Source organism: Coffea eugenioides, chromosome 4 (assembly GCF_003713205.1).
Source record: "Coffea eugenioides isolate CCC68of chromosome 4, Ceug_1.0, whole genome shotgun sequence".
Classification (NCBI taxonomy): Eukaryota; Viridiplantae; Streptophyta; class Magnoliopsida; order Gentianales; family Rubiaceae; genus Coffea; species Coffea eugenioides.
The window spans coordinates 40,535,970-40,553,623 of NC_040038.1; the positions used below are offsets into that span (position 1 = coordinate 40,535,970).

Genomic DNA, 17,654 nt, shown 5'->3' on the forward strand with positions numbered 1-17,654 from the left:
ATAAAGAAAATGAAGATTACAACCTACAAGTTCGAGTTCAATAGCTAGCTATATTCAAATTCCAAAATGAGACATCAACAAAAACAAGAGAGAAAACCACCAGAAGAAAAAGGAAAAATAGAAGTTGGATAGCCTCAGAGGTACGGACTCTGACATATCATCAAGATTCTGATAATACGTGCAATTTACAATCCCCTCATCATCGGCCAATTAAAGATTTTGCTAATAAAATCAGGTTGATTACTTAGGCAAATCAAGGTGAAATAAAGCACACTAGTGCAAACAGGAAATAGAATGAAAATTAAATGTTGGCAATTGTTTCTTGGCCGATTAAAAGAAAGTAGGCAAAATGGTACTACCAAATCATATGCTAGAACAGACCAGAGTGCATTTCTTGGTCAAACTGCTTATGTGGCAAACTCTATACCACCCACAACAATGGATGTCCATCCCCATATCCACCACACAAATGGGACCCTTTTCCTCCAAATCCAATGGTTTTTGGAAATTTAAACAGTCCAAAATCAAGTTGTAATTCACTCTAATCTATTTGTCATACGGACTAATCAATTTTCCAGTTTGCATATAAAGCCAACTTCTGCTACAGGTTACTGAAATCAGGTACTCAGTTTAGAAATTTTATGCAAAAAATTAAAGAATTGGTACAAGTAAGAAAGCAAGAAGATAAAAAGAGCCAAGGAAAACAAGGATTGCATGCAGGGGTGTTTATCCTAAAACCAGAATTAGTAGAGTGAATAATCTCCAGTAATGAATGTTTTATGAAGGTCACTCATAAAAGTAACAACTAATCCCATCTGTAATACATGGGACAATTTTTTCACCTCATAGACAAGATCAATAATTTGTTAGTACCCGGTTTTTGTCTTAATATGTAAAAGAATTGAGGTTTACAAAGAACAAAATGCAAGTTCATACCAGCTGTATCCAAATTCCAGAATGAGTGGTTAAAACAGGAGAGGGAAACAGCCAAAGAAAAGTAGAAGTAAATTGCCTCAGAAGTCAGAGGTGGTGAAAATCACATATCATCATGGTTATTTCTGATGAAATGTTGTGCAGTAATAACTGCTCATCATAGGCAAATTCAAGCAAATTACTCCAGGCAAATCATCCAAAAAAAAAAGGGTGAATTAGAGCACAAAAGTGCAAACAGAAAATAAATGAAAAAAAAAAATGAAGGGCCTCAGTTGCTGCGATGATGTTAAACATAATCATATGGTCACGTCATAAAATGTGTAACATATGCGTGCATCACTGGCCCTTTTTTCTTGGGAAATCAGAACAGCCTTCCCAGAAAAGAAAATAGGCAAAATGGTTCGACCAAATATGATTATTCTCCATGTGGGGTGCCTAATTTTTTTCCCCCTTTCTGGGTAGGGGCTTGATGAGAAGAGCACCATTGAAACGATGCTTCAAAAATCTTGCAAGATTCTGTATTGATATTGGCCTCAGCTAAAATGATTCAAAGAAATTGTTACAGATTCATCACAGGAAACGATGTTGCATCTTCAGAAATGATTAACAATTAGCTTTGATGAAATATGTAGAAGCTCAAGGGAAAGAGAGAGGGGACAAAAAAAAATGTTAGCCCTTTTCTTCTGGATTAATGAAGAAGAACAAGAAACAATACCAACTGCTTATAATTTAAGGAACAAAAGTGGCAAGGATCAACAAAAAAAACTTATGCCAAGTAAAGGAAATCCAGAATCCAATTAGATTTTGAGAGCTAGAAGTGTAATCTAGAAAGAGCTCCTTCTAGAGGATAAAAAGAATCATCAGGACATGTTGTCAGCTTTAGATTTCAACCCTTCGCACAGTTTAAAAATGGTTGACAGCGAGACAGAGACTATAGGTTGTTCCAGATGGCATACCAACGTTCACCAGAAATTAGATAAAGATAAGGCACTTGACGAAGTCATTATTGTCTTTCCAGTGCACTTAAATATAAAGCATATATGAAATAAGTATCTTAGGTGCCACTTCTTCAACAGAAAGGTAAATTTATGCACTCACTTCACGTATCTTTTAAGTATCACCCTTTTACTTTTACTTTTTTGATAATAATTATATAATCTATTTTATCTAAAATTTGAGAAAATGAAGGTTTAAAGAGACTAAATAGCTTATCTTTTAAGTATCACCCTTTTACAGAAAGGTAAATTTATACACCCTTTTACAGAAAGGTAAATTTATACACACACCCCACAGGAAGTTATAACTTTTCAACAGAAAAGAAAATGTACAGATTCACTTCACAAGGGATTATGATTCTAGAGAGTCGTATTGAATGAAGAGATCCTCAATTTAGTGTGATTATCCTGTGTCATTTATTATCCCTTAAAGAGCTTATCCAATGAATGCTTTGAGCGATTGTTAATTCATTTTACCTGTTTCACTTATTGATCAGAATTTTTTGTATGTCATCATAACTCCCCTTTTGATGTCTTGGCCAGTAGCTTTTCCTTTTCCTTTTCTTTTCTGTTCTTGGCATCACTGTCCTTTTGGTCATTTATAACCTGTGCTCAGAATAGGTAAACCGTACTACTTTTGAGTATAGCTTTAACTAATTATAATTAAGTATTCAACGTTTTCATTCTTGCCCATGATGATAAAATAAATAAATAAACAAAGAAACAGCAACCACAATAGTCTAGTCCTACTTTGAGAGGGAAGGAGAAATCCCTGCTAACTTGGCACATTTGGGGGGCCAAAGGAAGAGATCCGACCTCCAGATCGACTGGGTATAGCCAGCATCATATTGAGTCACACTCATACAACTTTCTGAATTTTTTTTTTTTTCAGGAAAGAAAGCACCACGCTTCCCTTGTAAACGCTAGGCGTGATTCGAATTTCCCGGCATCCGTGCAAGATACAAGACGCAGCTCTAAGAAGCCCCTGCTGGCCATTAGATCAAAGCCCAGTGAATTCTTTCTTATACACGGCGACATATTTATGGCAACATATTGTGCAACACAGTGAACACTCCATCATTCGTCCTTCAATCAGGAAATTTAGTCATTAAGTCTTGACAGCAAACTATATGGCCGTCTAAAGAATGTCAAAGATGCTAAATAGCTACACATACATAATTCGAATTTCAGAAGCAAATACATCAAGAGCAATGACGTACTAGCAAACAAAACAAAAGTAAGTTTAATAGGATATCATCAGACACAAATGCAAAGTTAATAGCCTTCATTTTCCTTTAGAAATGTTTATTACATTGGATGCCTTTGGAGCCCAGCTTTTCGCTAGACTACAACAAGTTGCACCGTTCAAATCTCCGTTCTTAAGAAGTAATCATCAGGCTTTTCATTACCCTAAGGTTGCATCTAGATTAAACAAAACAGCAAGCATATCACATGCAACTGGGGTAAAACAAGCACAATAACCTAAGTTGCTTAACTGATGATCATGTAGAGGAGTGAACGAGCTTTGCCTAAAACGGCTACAATGAATAACAGCCGAAGGATGCTCTATATACAAATATCCATAAGAAGTAACCATCAGGCTTTTCATTGCCCTATACAAGTCTAGACTGAACAAAACAGCAAACAAGGCACACACTAAGTAATCAATTAGAAACAAGAAGTACAAAGTCTACGTTGCTTAACCAATAGTCACTGAGATGACTAAACAAGTTTTGCCAATAACAGCCTGTCTGCATTGACCTTAAGGCTTCATTTGGGAGTGAATGATTTGGATAGAAAAGAAGGGAAAAGAAGAGAAAGACTGATTTTCCTTTGTTTGATAGTTTTAAGTAGAAAAGAAAAGAAAGGAAATGGGAGGATGAATAGTGACAAAAATGTTTCCTCCCAAATTGGAAAGAAATGGAGAGAAAGTTTGGAGAAAGCTTGTTAATTTTTCTAAAATGCCTATTTTGTCCTTAAAAATGTCTTGAACAAATATTTAATGACTTCCATATCCAAAATCATTCCATTAATTCTCAAAACTCCCAAACAACATAACAATCTCTTCTCTCGTAACTTAAGCTTTCCCTTCTTTTCTTTTCTATCCTAAACTCCCAAACTAAGCCTAAAGTTGTCTCAAAAATAGATCATCATTCCTATTCCTCATTTAGAGCAACAACAGGTCACATATCTCATCTGAGATATTGTAACTATAATTCATTCTAAGAAAAACTATCTTGGGTTCTGTATAACTTCTCATTTTTACATGCTACCAAATTGTCCATTGTGATTAAAGAGAAAAGCACCAGTAGCAGGAGCTTGAAATTAGTTAAAAAGGAACTTGTCATGTAATAATAACTTTAGCATAGCAACCACAGCCCCAAAATCAGCACAAGCAAAAGTTTGTCTCAAAGCTAGTGAAATCACATCTCATCCTTCTTATTCCAGTACAACTTGGAATTCAACGCACAGCAAAGACAAACCAAGCAATAGTAGCTCTGGTGCTTGATTATATTGTATCTACCAACCAGTTACCAACATTAGACAAACCACAAACTGATTTACAGAACAAAGTGCTGCTTCATTTTCAACTGATTTGGCGCATGCTTGAAATGAATGTGGTTTTATTATACCCCCAAAAAAAATGTGGTTTACAAAATACAAAACTGCAAGTTTAAAACAAGTAGGAAGATCCAGATCGAAACAGGGGAAAGAAAGCAGACAGCAGATTTTACAAAGAGAAGCTAGTTTGCCTCAGAGGTAGTGACAATTTAATTATCATCACCTAGTTTCTGATAACACGTGCAATATATAATCGTCATTGGCAAACCAGTATTTCTCCGACGGAAAAAACATCATTTATTTGATCTAAAGCAAAATATATAGGGCAGTGTAAAGAAGGAAAAATAACAGAACTGAAAATAAAAAGAAATAAAAAAAGGAGCCTCAGCCTGCGATGATGTTTCCAGAATCAATATGCCAAATCATGATATTGCAAACATTCATCATTGGCAATTTCAACTTTGGAACCTCAGCATAAACAAAAAGCTGTCATGAAAGCTGAGGGCACTCTTTCAAATGAAGTTATAAAAGTAACCATGAAACAAGAAGACACTTCAAAATTCAAGCATTGGCCTATCTTTTAATTGCACAAATCCCATGCACAACGAGAAAACCAGTAAAAAATCTTTCAAAAACTCTACTAGTGCATCAGAGAGATTCCCATTGACAAATCACCATTCTCACTAGGAGTACTGATGTCCCTGTCTGTTTTATCATCACTTGCACTAAACACATTCAAATAGAAGTCAAATTTACAATTTCAACCTCATCATGAGCATAATCAACTTTTAACCAAAAATTATACAGTAGTGAGAGATCAGACGGCAGCTGAAAAATCTAAACAATTAAGAGAAACAGAAGATTGTGCCTCAGATTTTATTTGTTTTCATAGAAGAAACGCTCAAAGTATATTTAACACCATCCTGGGCAATACCTAAAACCCTCAAGTCATTTAAAAGGGCAATACTATACGCCAATGCTGGAAAAGCAACTAATCAAACAAATTCACAAAATTTTCTTGTAGATGCACTCCAAGTCAAGAGTTCTTCTAAACTAGGCGATTTATTGAAGCTAACTAACCAATCAGACACCTAAATCATGCTCAAAGCTATTATATTTGAGACTACTATGCTCTATTAAACGTAAATACAAAAATCAGAAAGCAGAAATTCAAAAAACAAAATGCATCAGAGAGATTCCCATTGTAAGACCAAGTCATCTTTCTCCAGAAAGGAGTTCTGATGTCCCTGTCTGTTCTATCATCCCTTGCATTTAGGAAATGAACACACATTAATCTATGCAGCAAAACCAAAAATCAAAAAGTATGGTAAAAACAACAAAATTGCCATAAAATCTAAAACAAAGCAGAGAAGAAAATAAAAAAAAAATGAAAAATGCCTTGGCAGCCTCAGAATTAAATTCTTTTCAGAGTAAAGCTACTCAAAGTATATTTAACACCATCACTGGCATAGGGATAACATGAATCAAAAAAGAAAAAAAAAATAAAAAGAAAAACCCTTTTGTACTTTTTCTTGGCGAAAGATCGAAAGTAAAAGTACGCATCAGAGATTCTGATTTCCTTAAAATCCAAATTCTTCCTTCTCCGGCAAAAAGGAGTTAGATGTATCAGTCTATCATCACTTGCAACAAAAAAGTACCCAAAAAAACCGATAAATCGCACTTAGATGGCTGAACAATTACACAGTTTTAGCAAATAATTTAAACAGAGCATAGAAGAATGGTTGCTAGGAATATTAGGGTTTATCAAGTGGCATGAGAATTGGGGCTATATGTATATATATATATATACATTGGAGGATGGACACAGGGGACTCCAGAGAGCTCGAAATTAGGGTTAAGGAGGACAACCGCAAATTTGCAAAGAGATCCTTTCATTTGATGGTATTTCGGTTTGTCCCGCTTGCATTTTTCTTTTTCATTATGAGTGTATTTTCGTAGCTCTACAATTTTACTTTAATTAATACTACTAGTTCTTATAGTGCAAAATTTTGCAAATCACATTTGTAGCTGTAGATCAATTCAAGATTAGCATTTGCTTCTCAAAGCAATTAGAAGTAGTTTTCCCTAGCGATCAAATATGGTATTTTTCAAAAAAAAAAATATTACTAGTAATTTTTGGTCGATTATAAGTATGGTAAAAATGGTAATGAATTCTAAGCACTATCAATTAGTATATAGTTTAAGCCTGCTTACCATAGCCTAGAGTTGATTGCATATTCGTGTTTTAACACATTTGGTTCTAGCTACTTTTGCAGAAAGTTTTTTTTCTTCCAATGAAAGTATAGTAATAATCTTTCTTGATACACTATGAAATAATGTGGAAGCAATATATATTGTTGAAGATTTATGGGGTCCAACTAGCTTTCTATTTTTGTGAAAAAAATAAATGATTCTTCTACAACCAATTTGTATCAAATTCTTAAAAAAGATGCAAAATTCAAAAGGAAAACACTTATCTAGCTAAAAGAAGAGGAACAAAATAAGGGTAGTTTTGGAGTGAAGAGTTTTTTTTGGGCTCTTGGGTGATAAAATGTTGTTGATGAGAAGACTAGAAATCCATATCGCAAAGATACAAGTGAACTGGAAAAGCCCAATTCATCTTGAACATTGGACATTGGTTTCCAGTATCCAGTGTTGGGCTTTTGATGGCCCCTCTAAGGTGTAATTCTTCACTCAACGCCTAATAGCTGAACTTGGGTTGGCTCCGATGATGTGTGATTCACTTCTCTTTTTGACTGGGCTCTTCAACTATTCTTTGTTTTTTGTTCAGCCCAGAAAATAGGTTACAAGCAAATCCATGCGAAGTTGGTACGAGCTTACGAAGTCCCGAATCCCATCAACCTTGAGTTTTAGACCTTGGAAGTTTTCCATTTCGTCTAGAAGTACGCAGTATTAGGCTTATACGAATTAGGTGTACTCGTTTAAAGGCGTACAAAACAAGAGATACAAACAAGTCGAGCTTAAACGACATATTCGTGAGTTTGCTTTTGAGCTCGAACTCATGTTGATTCAGTTTGAACTTTTCTCGATATATCTTAAATTTCTTTTATAGTTATTAGTTTAAAATATCTATCATATCTTTTGTTTAAAATTAAGTAAGACATTAATTATATTATCTAAATTCGATTGAACTCGAATTCGAGTTCAAGTACAAGTTAAAATTAGAACGAACTCAAGTTTGAGCTCTTCAAGCTCGCGGAACTTGACGAGTTTAAGTACAAGAATTTTAGGAGTCGAATCCGTGCTCAACTTCGAGTGCGTTTGATAAAACTAAAATGTGAAATTTAAAATTTAAAATATAAAGTCTGAATTCATTAAATTGTTAAGTATTAAATCTAATACATTTGAGTGCATATCATATTCAGTAATAAGTAAATAGTTTATCACTTAATTTTGGGAGCAAGTTTTGTTTAGAAAATTTAGTGTCACTTAATTAATTCAGACGTTCAATTTTTTATTATCAAACAATCTGAATATGTTAAGATTTGAATCCATTAAATTAAAATGCAGAATTGAGTTATCAAACAGGAACTTCATTCGTTTAAACGCTTATACAACATCTATATTCGACCCACACAAAACCCCTAGTTCCGACTCATATATGTATAGTGTAATGATTCGTCGTGAGGTGGAAAAATGACAGACACGAGAGGGAGCTTAAAGCAACAATGCAGTTAGAAGCCCAAAAGAAAAACCCCCAATAAAAAAAAAAAAAAAGCTTTTAGAAGACGCAAAACAGCTTTTTGATTCCTCTCTTCTGGTTCAAGAATACATATTAGAGCTAATAAATAAATATAGAAATCTAAAAAGTAAAGTAGCATTGTCTAGTCTGAAAAACATATAATACTGGTATTCCACATCATAAAGTCTTTCTAAAGCTACACCGTCAAGAATACAACTTTAGCCGACATTATGCACAAATATTAATGTGTTTAATCAACCAAACGACAGTAATGTTCTTTCCTTATCTAATTATCTTCTAGGCTGTGCATATGGGAGTTGGCCAACTTTTTCGTACTACAGAAAATTTGGTTTGCTGGTTTTGCTTCAAAAAAAGAACACTAGCACGTGAAGCTTTTATCTAATGGCACCTGGTCTAAAGAGTAATGTCCTGTCCGCTATTATTACATTTTGATTAGCAGACAAACTTCCACAAATTAAGGTTGGTAAAGAAAACCAAAATTTATGGCACCTTTGAAGTTGTAAAATAATGTCCGTCATAAAAAAGAGAAGAAAAACCAAAAAAGAAAATAAAAGGAAAACATTAACAATGGTTAGAACAAAAAATTACGCAGCGGAAGTAACATTAAAATTTTATAAATAATAAAAAAATATTAAAATTTTACGAATAATAAATAATAAAAAAGGCACGGGAGGAAACAAAATATTCTGTTTCAATTCATTAATTTCCCTCAACTACAAACCTAGGATTCCAAGTGTTTAAATAGAGAAACATAACTACAAATTCTATTTTAATTATAATATCAAAACATGACTCAACTCTATTTTCTAAACAAACAAATGATTCCAAATCTAATATAGTTACCAAACAACAAATCAATTTCTAAAACTAGTAAAATTCGAAATATGCTTGGTTTAAAATACGTCAACAACAATTTTGTCCGTGCTTTTTTTTCCCCCTATTTGGAATCTCCAAACTTTACAAAGTGAAAGAGAAGATTTGAGAGTCGAATCCAAACTCATGCTGCTATCTTGTATGTTTCTTTCTTCCAACATAGTTGGACATGAGGGAGATAGTATTGGCTCATCATTGCATATTTCATAGACTTTCTTTGATGTAAAACCAAATATTCATGCATGGTTCTATCTTGTGAACATATTAAACATCGGGTGTTACTATTTACTTCAAGTTAGCATAAAGAGTATTAGGAAACTAAAATGAGAAAAGATCTACTATTTAGATATTGAGCGGAATAACAAGTAGAAGTTCCTTGCCAAGTGCCAATTATCAACCCGAGTAAAATAGAGAATAATAAAAAAAGGCACAAGAATTTCTTGTTAACTAATACTCATGAGAAATATACATACCGAAATCTTCTTTAATCAGAAACTTAAATTATACTTCACCACTCTAAAAAAAAACTTGTTGATTGGTTATGCAAATCATTGTATCAACTTGTCATTGCGCCATGTTGTCTAGTACATTTTTACCACATTTAATTTTTTATCCAAATTTGGCTAAGGTTTCACCAAAGGCAACCTACAATAAGGACCATGCCCTAAGTTTGCATTGAATTTCATAGAATAGTCCCCTTTCATAATCTTCAATGGCATATGCCATCCAGCCACCAAAGTACATTGTTGGGGTAACCACCTTGCTGATAAATGCAGACAAGTAATGCAGAATAATTTGTTTTGCAAAGCAAGTTGCTTTCCAAATTGTACATTGTGCCACAACTAATTATGTACCTTTGTTACATGACAATATTCACTGAACCTGGTATTGCCACTGACTACTGTCACAAATTAACACGGCCTTATTGGCTATATCCATGCAACTGAGAAGAGGCCATTTACTTCCTCTTGGAATCAAACATGTACTTTCCCAATGCCCAGCATCACCTGATTCATTTATGAAGTTACAATAAACTCAATTCTCGTACTAGTTGTCTACGAAACCAACTCCCTCTAGAGGAGTTGGCCGGCCATCACATTAATTATGGGATGAGGATTAAGGGTTCAAATCTTGATTCCCATCAATGTGTCTCAATATGACGTTTGTTCTAAATCCATACGGGTATGTGGTGCACCAGTCTGGTCTGATGGTGGTTCAGTCTCCGTCAAGTTCCCCCGACTCAGTTGGAACTCCCCATAGAGTAGATTCCCCCCTTCCCCGCCCCCTTAGGAGTAGGAGTAGGAGTAGATTAGACATGTGCCATTACGACAAAAAAAGTACTAGTTGTCTAAGATGTCAGTGTACTTACATGTGATTCGGAGAATAATATGTGACTTGTTTAGTCTAATAATGTAGTCTTTAACTATTTAACCCATGATTTGTGAGTGAGTTTGTAATATCACTGAGTTGTGGTTTGTCTGTGTTGATCCCATAATTGTGAGTTAGATGCAATCCTATATATAAAAAAAAAGTATTCAATACATGAGAAAATTAGAGGCAGTCAAAATAGTTTTTATTTTTTTTCTTTTGGCAAATAATATTGCCGTAACTTAAATATTTTATGCATAGAAATTTTGATTAAAATGACAAAACTACCCCTTTCAAGTTCAACATCCATTTTGGCATAAGAAGGGCAAGTTTGAGTATTTACTACGAGAACAGCTACGGCAATAAAATTTGGCATTAGCAGTTGCCTCTTGTTTTTTTTCTCTTAAAAATTTATCAAAAGAAATATTTACTACAGGTTTTAAAGATTGAACTCAGGAGTAAAAGCAGAAACCTAATAGATTTATGCACGCGCATCGCTCGCATTAAGCTGGAAGATGCGCTGTCAAGTGATTCGAACAAAGCGTGCGCATGTCTTGACAGTTCAAATGAAAAGCGAGCAAAAGCCCACGATTCAAAAAACAAAAGGATATATCTTACCAAGCTAGCTTTTCTTCACAACTTAACATTTTAAAATCCTTCAACCAACTCATAATTACGTTGAAATCTCATAGAAAGGCAAAACCTCAAATGAATATAAAAATATGGAAAATACCATAGTTTTTTTTCTTGGTACTGTATTCAAAATTCTAATCCAATTATATCTTGTCGCGTCATCTGATGAACAAAACTCTTAAAAATTATCTAAAAGTTGATAACTCTTACTTAACATCTAATGATGAATTAAATCTCATCAGTACAGTACCCAAAATGGATTATAAAACTCTCCAACAGGATCAATACACCTAACATGAAAGGCCTTCAATAATAGAACTCAAAAAAAAAATTTTGTGGCTGGTTGAGATTTGTTATTTAGGAAAAAAATTTTATTTATTTATTTTTAAATATATTTTCCATTCACGTTCCTATTGTGGTCGCTTAATTTCTGCCCCTTCGAAAAATTAAAAAGCAATTGAGAAATCACATTTTTCTACAAGATAAAAGTTTAATCTCAAGAGTGATAAATTTGGCCTAATTAGTGTTGGGATACTTTCAACTTTGGAGGCACATCAATCATCAAATCATGGGGACAAAGTCAGGTGTGTCTTTCCTGGTTGTTAGCTACTGATTGGTTTTGATTAAGAGTAATTATGCAAAATAGCCAGAATCATTGACAGCCATTTCAAAAGTAATTTTGATGCTGATAGGCAAGAAAGCTAAAGGAAGAAGAAGAAGAAGTGTAACAAGTTTCTTTCTCTCTTTGTCATTTTTTCTGCTGGGAGAGGAAACAACTTTTCTATATTAACTCATGAAAATTTTCATCTTGTACCAAGTGTCAAGGTGTCCACCGTGACGGAAGGAACCATGTTTTCTTGATTGTCCCCAAATACGAAAAGAAAAAGAGGGTTCGTTCACTAGCAAAAGTCAAGCTAAGTACCACTAGCTTTCACATTCTATAATCTTTTGTTGGATTTTCTTCGTGGATTTGACGGTGACCAAAGCCTCAAAGCTCAAGGGTCATAATCCATAAGATGTACAATAATTCTAGTTTTTTTTTTTTAAAAAAAAAAACCAAGTATAAATTCTAGCTTTAGTTTGAGAAAAGCCATTTGAATGTAACAAATTTCCTTCACTTTAAAACAATTTGAGTAGTCAAAGAGTGAAATTCTAGTAAGGGTTGATATTAAAGATTTGAATAAATTACTGAAACTGAGTCTTGAAACTGAGTCTAGTAAATGTTGAGATCGTGACCTAAAGAAAAAAAAAAGCTTGATAACATGGCATGTAAATTAGGGTAATATGTTTATTCTATTGCTCCAATAAAATTCGGTCAAAAGAAAGTGTAAGACTCTTTCTTTTTCTGAGCAAATTCTTGAAAGCACACTTATTATTGGTTGAAAATTGAAATGTAAAGCGGGAACTGCTTTTACAGCAGTCATAGTGCGAGGGAATTGGTGAAACAGAATTCATACAATTTTCCAATGTCTTGGTTCCGCCGTTCTATGGCCGTAATATAATACTCCCTCCGTCCCACTTTAATAGTTCTCATTATTTTTTCACACAGTTTAAGAAAAAGTAGTTAACTTTATTGGAAAAATCAATTTAGGTAGCTATTTTCCTAAAATACTCTCACATTAATTAGAGTATAACTTTATGGGAACTTGAATTGATGGTAAAAAAAGAATCAACTCTCATTAAATGGGGTAGGTTTATAGTAACAACAACTTACATTGAATAAGGGTATTTTAGGAAAATTAAAATACAACTACATTCTTTAATTGGAAACTGGACTACAATTTGGGACAGACGAAAAAGGAAAACATGACTATCAAAGTGGGACGGAGGGAGTAAGATTCTTTCGAAATAAAATTGCTCTTTCCCAAGAAACAAAAACTAATATGGACTAAAATAAAAGGAGTAAGTGTTTGTAAAGAAAACAAAAAAAAAAACAAAATTTGATCATTGAGAGGTTACATTATTGGTGCACCATGCCCTAATGGCCATTTATACATTTTATTCTATGCTAGTAAACCAAAACTAGTACTCCCTCCGTCCCGTTTTGTTAGTCTTGTTTTCCTTTTTCGTCTGTCCCAAATTGTAGTCCACTTTCCCATTAAGGAATGTAGTAATCTTTTAAATTGTCTAAAATACCCTTATTAAATATCTTGTTATTAATCCATTGTTATTAAATACTAACCCACTACATTGAATACATTGAGCTTTTCCAATACATAGATAAATGAAAAGTCTATCTTTATTATTTATTGGCACTATTGGCGGTAATTGAAACAATCAGGGTGCATTATTGGCGGTAACTGATATTTATTGGCACCATTAGCTGTAACTGATATTAATTGGCACTCTTCGTGATTAGCATAAGGGTATTTTAGGAAATTATTAATCTAAATTTATGTTTCCAACCAAATTAATTACACTTTCTTAATCTGTGTGAAAAAAAAACCAAGACTAACAAAACGGGACGGAGGGAGTATAAAATAAAATGAAAGGAGTAAGTGTCTGTGAAGAAACCAAAATCATATAGAATAATGTTTATTTTATAGGTTATATAATAGGTACTGCACCAAGGTCTAAGGACCATTTATTCAATTTTGGTTTTCTGAAAATGCCATTTATGTCTTCTTCTGGAGCTTTTTAAAAGTTTCCTTGTGTTGTTGGATCAATCACCTTCAGTCTTTGCCTGTGATGATATAATCCACCTATATGAGGTGTAGTGGAGCCAAGTCTAAAAAAAAAAAAATCACCTTCAGTCGTGTATACGACTTCCACTCTTTACACATAATATTGCATAGGTCGAACCATGCAATTAAGCTATTTCATGTATTTGAATAATCTAAATGGATCTTCCATTTCATATTTTATTAGTGAACTCAAAGTAGGATTTACATGTCATATTCCTACAATTTATTGCTTACAAAAAATTCCACGTTTCCATTAATACAAAAGTTTTTAAAAATTAGATGGTTCAATTTCTTGCATTACTTTTCCTTCTGGAAAAGTTTATTTGTGGTTGAGTTTGTCATTCTTAATTCTCAAAAACAAGTATGGAGTACTTATATGGTTATATCTCCATTCTTTGTGTGTCAGTAATAAATAAAAGGGTAATTTACTTATTACTCCCTATAGTTTTACAGAATGTCAGATGGCTCCTAAGGTTTTAAAATAGCTACATAACCATCATATGGTTTCATGTAAAGTGAAAAATGAAAGAAATGTACAATTTATTACGGCGTTTATACCAAACGCACTTTAAAAGCACGCGTGATAAAATCTTACTATCAATGCAATCCCTTTATAATTTGTATAAATATCCACTTTACTCCTTTGTGGTTTTTGCATTTATCTATGTAATCTCCCTATACTTTAATACAAGGTGGTTAATCCATCGATTAATTTAGCATTTAAGTAAGGGCACTATTGGTATTTCAACTAATAACGTTATATAGCTATTTTCCGTTAATTTTTCACTTTATGTAAAACTATAGGGGGATGAAGTAGATATTTTGAAATGTTAGGAGGGTCATGTGGCAATAAATAAAATCACAGGGAAGTTACATGTAATTTACCCTAAATAAAACTATGAGAATCCTTTTTTTTTTTTTTGGAAATAAACATTGCAAAATAAAAGGAGAACAAAAAATGTGTAGCAAATATTATTAACCAATAGTAAAATGAAGTGGAATTTCCTCCAAATGATAATTAGCTGTCAAACTCTTTAATGAAACACATCAAAATTTAGTTTGTTTTAGTATACCGAGGAAAATAAACAACCATATTATACTATCCTGTAGTAATATTATAAACCTAAAAGGCAAATTAGAGTATAAACAATAATTTACCAGTCGCGAATTTCAAAACTCTTTCCTATAAGTCAATTGTTTGAAAAATATACTTGTATCATAAACACAGTTCACAACAACTGTAAAGATCTGTAGTTATTTACCAGGTTAGCATATAAAGCTGTTCGTATTACTTGAAAATTGAAAGTATTTTGTGCTTTCTATTTTTCCTTGATTATTTCTCATTATGTGGAAAACTTTTCTTACTTTTTGGTCCATTTTCTTATCAAATAAGTTTTGGTGGTAACCAACAGACCAAATGGCTGTTGGCAGAACTGATGGTAATCACAATCAGTAGATTAACACAATCTTGCAAAAGTTATGTACAACAGATTTTGGCCTAAGACCCCACTTGAAACTTGAAAACAGCCCTACAAATTTATATTTTTCAATACTTTAATTGTCATATCTTCAGAATTTGTCGTGTGCATTAACGTGTGATTCTTTTCAATCGGTCGTTATCGGATTTTTGCAAAATAAATAAAGGCCGAATAAATTTGGGAACAAAATGACAAAGTTGATAACATAGGCAACGGCCTACGTGCGATCCTATAAAAAACCATTTACGTTTTCAAGTTGGCTTTCTTGAAGCAAATCGACGTTGATGCTAGCTTTTTCCCATATAAGATTTTCACTTTCATTTTTTTAAAATGACGGGGAAGTATGCTTTGAACTTGAGCTAATACTATTACTTTTCAAACGTTGGGGACAAGATCCAGATTGTTTTGTGGTTGTTAGCTATTGAGTGGTTTTCACGCATGCATATGAACTTTTATGGTTGCCAGATTGGGTATGGAAATTGAATTTTGTGACTTGAGGATTGCATTTTATTCAATTAAAACTTACAAGCTCCTGAGAGGCAGATTCATGCACACAAAATAGTAAAAGTATATGAAAAGAAGCTCATTTAAAATATTATTAGAAATAATTATATAAGATAAAACGTAATTGAAAAACATGTTTATAATTAGGATTGCTATTGAGTCGAATCGAGTTCGAATAATGTTCTATTCGAACTCGTCAAATTCTTCAAAGTTGAGTTCGAACTTGTACTCCATCACATCAAGCTCAATTGAGCTTAATTGACTTCAATCAAGCTTTCAAACTCGATTTTTTGGTAAATTTAATAAATTTAAAATAAATAATTAAAAATTATATTATAAACACACAACTTGAAAAAATATGACGAGTATTCGAGTATTAATTTTTTCTACTTGAACTCAACTTGATTATCTTATCAAGTCGCTTGAACTCAATCAACACCAAGTCCAATTAAGTCTTTGATTGAGCTACTCGCGAATCTGAGTCAAGTATTTTGGTCAATTCACATCCATCTTTATGATGCAAACAAAATAATACTTACGAAAAAATTTTGGTAGTTAGTTAGTGTCTCTATGTGCACGAATTATTTGAATTACATCAAGAAAAGATTTCAATTAAACGTTCACGTTTGTATTTTTATTTTACCATGAAGAATGTTGGCTCTTCCATAATGAAATACAATTGATACGTTGAATCGAACATATTGTCTTTTTTTTTTTTTTTGCTGACGGAGTGGGTGTCTGGGTCAATCCTTACGGGGCCCGACTAATCCCACTCCGGCCCGGGAGGAGAGGCCCCATCCCCCGAACACGGTAACCACGGGACTCGAACCCTTGCGGGCACTGGACACCAGCTCCTAAGGAAGCTTGCTGAGACCAACCGAGCTGCCCACGAGGGGCGAACATATTGTCATTCTACATAATGTACAAGCAATTCTTTTTTTTTTTTCGTCATATTGTTTACTGTTATTCCCTTTATTTCTTATTTTGTCGTTAGGACAAGCATGCGCAATGGCACTTTGTACAATATTTATCATCATTGTTGAATTTTTAGCAAAGAAAAGCTCTAAATAGAGAGCAAATTAATGGGGAGAATGAATTGTCTACACTTTTAGTTAATGAATATTTACTTCATAGGAGTACATGAACAGAAAAAAGTTTATAATTAACCTGCCAAATATCAAATGTAACTGACTGTAAACTAGTCACAAAATTAACATAGGTCCTTGCTCTAATTGTAACCACAGGATTAATTTGGAGTCATACTTACCCGAAACTATAAAAAATTACAATGAAAGTACGTTGCACATCCCAAAGATCTTTCATAAAAAACAATATTATAAAGGGAAAACAAAAACAACACAGAAATGAAATACAGTAAATAAAGAAAAGAAACAAAAGAATACAGCAATAAAAGAAAGTAATAAACCAAGAATATGGTAAAACCAAAAAGGTCCAAAAGATAGAAAAGAGAGAGGGAGGGAACAGCCCTGCCGAAGATGGCAAAAGAGATAGTGGCAGTAAAGCAGAAAAAAAGAGGCAGAGGCGGCAGCTCAAGTTGAGGCATGGGCGGCTAGCCGCTCATGCGGGAGGATATATGACCACTCATCATCACGAGCCGACTCTTTTCTTCTTCTTATTTAAACTTAGTTCTTTCTTTTGGCTTTTGGGGATTTGATATTCAAAATCATCACATGCCATGCACCATAGCTAAGGTTGCAGCCTTTTGGAAATGAAAAATACCAAAGTTGATAATCAAATTCTAGACTCTACATAGTTCAGGCATCAGCAGTTAGTAACAAGTTAGCCACAATTTAAAACCCGAGAGCAGCTATTCTTTCTTTCAAACCCGCAAGTGGTCTATGCATAAGGCCAGATTGGAGCTCTACTATAGTTTCAAAAT

The 17,654-nt window shown here is 33.5% G+C and overlaps 6 non-coding genes across 6 annotated transcripts; all 6 read right to left on the reverse strand.

The window, feature by feature from the left end:
• Positions 1-130: 130 nt before the first annotated feature.
• LOC113769750 lies at positions 131-208 on the reverse strand. Its single transcript, XR_003468295.1, has one exon. It is a non-coding gene; the product is annotated as a small nucleolar RNA snoR122 (small nucleolar RNA).
• A 4,470-nt stretch (positions 209-4,678) lies between these two features.
• Positions 4,679-4,755, reverse strand: LOC113769748. The gene has a single exon (XR_003468293.1). It is a non-coding gene; the product is annotated as a small nucleolar RNA snoR122 (small nucleolar RNA).
• Positions 4,756-5,132: 377 nt separating this feature from the next.
• Positions 5,133-5,217, reverse strand: LOC113769739. The gene has a single exon (XR_003468285.1). It is a non-coding gene; the product is annotated as a small nucleolar RNA R44/J54/Z268 family (small nucleolar RNA).
• Positions 5,218-5,349: 132 nt separating this feature from the next.
• On the reverse strand, positions 5,350-5,424 carry LOC113769735. Its single transcript, XR_003468281.1, has one exon. It is a non-coding gene; the product is annotated as a small nucleolar RNA Z267 (small nucleolar RNA).
• Positions 5,425-5,671: 247 nt separating this feature from the next.
• LOC113769741 lies at positions 5,672-5,763 on the reverse strand. The gene has a single exon (XR_003468287.1). It is a non-coding gene; the product is annotated as a small nucleolar RNA R44/J54/Z268 family (small nucleolar RNA).
• A 118-nt stretch (positions 5,764-5,881) lies between these two features.
• LOC113769737 lies at positions 5,882-5,963 on the reverse strand. The gene has a single exon (XR_003468283.1). It is a non-coding gene; the product is annotated as a small nucleolar RNA Z267 (small nucleolar RNA).
• Between the last annotated feature and the right edge of the window lie 11,691 nt (positions 5,964-17,654).